Here is a 3,888-nt window from a genome sequence, read left to right on the forward strand (position 1 = left end):
TTATGCAGGATCATGTCGATGCTCGGTCGAGGCTTCTCTTTCTGCTCCATGCTCCCTTGTAAACTGAAGGTATGCATCTCTGATTGTGTGCATCTCCACCACTGCATCTCTCGTCAATGCTCGTTCTCGAGGTTGTTGCTTTGAGCAGGATATACCAAGCCTCAAGACCGAGACCAAGCACTGCTGGATCCTAATACTTGTAGTGCTATCATGTCGTCCATTGTGCAGCCACATTGTGGGGTCAGCTATCTCCAAGGTTCTGTCTGGAAGAGCATCCTCAACAAACCTGTGCAGATCCAATCAATCTCTAAATGTGTCTTCTGTTGGGCTCCTTCCTGTAAACATCTCGAGCAGCAATATGCCAAGACTATAAATGTCACCGGCTGTTGAGACTGTAGAACATTCTCCCTACTCTGCAATTATGCAATGTCTTGTGGTTAACATGCCATATTCTACTGAAAAGTAAAATAGAAAGTTAGAAAAGTTTCCGTCACCTGGAGCAACATAGCCTATGGAACCTCTAATTCCAGTTGAGCTATATGAAGTTTGCACCCCTTCTCTTGTATTTTCTTGAAGGATCTTTGATATGCCAAAGTCTCCAACTCGTGCGCTCATATCTTCAGCAAGAAGAATGTTGCTTGGCTTAAGATCACAATGTATTACCAATGGTTGACAGTGGTTGTGCAGATATTCTACTGCATCCACAACATTCACAGCCATATCTAGCCTCTGGGCAAGGCTTAGCGTGTTGTTTGCAGTGGGCTCTTGAGACTGATGAAGCCAACCATCCAAGTTACCATTGGGCATGAACTCATAAATCAATGCCTTGAACTCTTGACCTTGGTGGTTGACGCTTGAACAAGAAGTAATGATCTTAATGAGACAACGGTGTCGTATTCTCCTCATGGCCTCACACTCAACCTCAAAACTCTTGGAATACCTAGATTGACCAAGGTTAAACACCTTGATAGCCAATGCTCTTTCTTCAGTGTCCAAAACACACTTATACACTGCACCATAACTTCCTCTCCCAAGCAAGTTGGCTTCTGAAAATTCATTAGTTCCCCTCAATAATGCAACATATGAGATTCTCTTGTGATGATGATCACCAACTAAATTTTGTGCTAATGTCTTGTGGCCTGGGTTGAGATTCTTGCAGAGTGCCCAAACAAGAAGAATAACTGAAAGTGTGAAAAAGATTGCTCCAGTTGTCGCTATTAAAATTACAAGAGACTTTGGCATCTTTATTTTGTTCTTGCTCGTGGGGCATGGAGCCAAATGAAGTAGAGGTGTACCACCACACAAATTGATGTTCCCGGCAATCGCTGCATAAGTGATGTTTCTGAAAACACCTTCAATTGGCACCTCACCTTGCAAATTGTTGAAGGATACATCCAGTTCTGACAATGATGTCAAATTCTGTAGAACTATTGGGATCGGTCCTGAAAAGTTGTTGTGTGCTAGGTACAACCCATCCAGATTTCTAATATTGGCAAGAGCATGAGGAATATTACCAGAGAACTTATTCATGGTCAGGTTTAGTACACTGAGCCCCTTAATATTTGTCAGTGCTCGAGGTATGCTCCCCTCAAACAAATTACTGTCTAATGACAGCCATTCCAACACAATGCAATTCTGAATACTGTTGGGTATCTTGCCAGACAATCGGTTTCCTGACAGAGTAAGTCGATTAAGGTTTATCAAGCTACCAACTTCACCAGGAATTGGTCCAGAAAAGGAATTGTACGACAAGTTCAAACACCAGGAAAGGTTGGGTAATTTTAAAATCACTCTTGGTATTGAGCCGTTAAGATGGTAATTCTTTGACAAATCAACTACAAAGAGGTTTCTCAAATTTCCCAAGCTTACTGGAATTGGCCCCTCCAAGTTGTTGATACGTGCATTAACGATAATCAAACGTGAAAGGTTTCCTAGCATGGGCGGTATGAGGCCAGACAATCTATTGGTGTACAGGCTTAGATCGATCAAGTTCTCCAGCTTGCCAATGCTTTCTGGAATCACTCCAGATATGGAAGTATTTGCAATCATAAGCCTTCTGAGACCGACCTAATTGCCGATGTCTGTAGGAATAACCCCAGAGATCCCATTGTGTGCTATATATAAGTCATGGAGAGTCATTGAGAGATTCACAATTGAACCCGGTAGCTGTCCTCCAAAAGAATTTGTGTCGAGTTCCAATTGCTCCAGTCGGCTACAGTTTGCCAAAGAAGTGATGAATTCCCACCCTTTGTGGTCATTTGCTTCAAGTTTATTTTCAGCCAAGTTTAGTAATTGGAGAGCTCCCTGCCTCCCCAATGTTGGAGGCACATACCCACTAAATCTATTTAAAGCGAGAGAAAGATGTCTGAGATTAGACATATTGGAAAGTGATGAAGGGAGGACCCCAGTGAAGTGATTAGAATTTAAGTTGAGAAATTCCAACTTGGGGAAATTGTTACCGATATCATCTGGAATGCTTCCGTCTAGCATATTAATTCCTACAAACAAGAATTCCAGCGATGACCAGTTGTAGAGAGAAGTTGGAAGCATACCAGTGAGGAGGTTTCCAACTAGATTGAAATACTTCATGCTCTCGATGGTACCGAGACCTGGAGGGATCGAGCTAGTGAGTTGGTTACCGGAGAGGTCGAGTATCTCTAGATAGGACAGATTGGCCAGCGACGCTGGGATGGGCCCTATGAAGTGGTTGTTTCTCAACGTGATCAGTACCATGTTTGTGAGCTTCTCACCGAGCTCAGCCGGGATGCGCCCACCAAGTGTGTTGTTGTCCAGTCTGATTTCAGTCAGGCTAACACATGAGGTTAGGTTTGCCGGCAACGTACCCGAGAAGGAGTTGTCGTCTAAGTAAAGTCTCTGCAGGCGGCGGAGGTGGCCTAGGCTGGCCGGAATGTCCCCGTGAAGAGAGTTAAAGCTCAGGTCGAGCGTCCGCAGGAACGTTAGGTTCCCGATGGCCGGGGAGAGTGCTCCGGCGAGCCCAGCGCCAGTCAATCTCAGCGCCACCACCTGCGCCGGCCTGCGGTTGCAGGTCACGCCTTCCCAGCTGCAGAAGCCGCCGCTGGTGTTCCAGGAGGCCAGCAGCGAGCTGCGAGGGCCGAGCTGTGCTTTGAAAGCAAGCAGCGCGGCCTCATCGTCAGCGCTCGTACCAATGATCAACATGATGGCAACAAGTGAGTGTAGCAAGCTCATGGCTATGCGATGACGACCCATATTGTTGTGTCCCTCGTTGCATGCGCTCTTGGTTTGGTTTGCAAGTAGCATTTGCGTATGTGTTTCATATATATGCTAGCTTAGCTTAACTGGTCTAGTAATATTTCTGTCCGTCGTCAGCATAGCACTCAAATGCCCGCCTTGATTCAGAGTTTGCCATCTGTCAGCAACACAAAGGCTGTTACGTACCATGCAGAGATATGCATATGATATGTCGGCGCGAGACTTGATCGTTTCAAAAGGTTGGTATCACCAGAAGTCAGTCAGTGCAGTCTTACAGTGTATGATGGCCAATACTAGTTTACAATGAGTCGGTCATAGGAGTCCTTGATGGTGATGGGCACCATTGCGGTCCGGGATAAAATAAAAATATTACTACTGGCCGGCCCTGATGGGCATGTTGCACTTGATATACGTAAGGAGGTGAACAGCAAGACAGGATGATGATGTACGATATTGCCGGCCGCTCCTCTCTTCGTCTCCTTTGTTGTGCCGCGGGCAACATATCATCATCAATGTCTGCCGGAGACAAGAGATGGATGCACGAGTTAAGGAAGACCAGTCCACGGACATGGATGCGGGAGCATCGTTATTCAACACTGCTCGGATACGTTTTAACCCGCTTTTGATCTAACACGACAAATTTCATGCAAACCGGCC

The 3,888-nt window shown here is 45.7% G+C and overlaps 1 pseudogene; it reads right to left on the minus strand.

Moving 5' to 3' along the window:
• Positions 1–3,262, minus strand: LOC147962943 (uncharacterized; annotated as a pseudogene).
• Positions 3,263–3,888: the final 626 nt, after the last annotated feature.

The sequence above is a fragment of the Triticum urartu genome, chromosome 6A (genome assembly GCF_056163025.1).
Source record: "Triticum urartu cultivar PI428250 chromosome 6A, HENAU_Tu73, whole genome shotgun sequence".
NCBI lineage: Eukaryota > Viridiplantae > Streptophyta > Magnoliopsida > Poales > Poaceae > Triticum > Triticum urartu.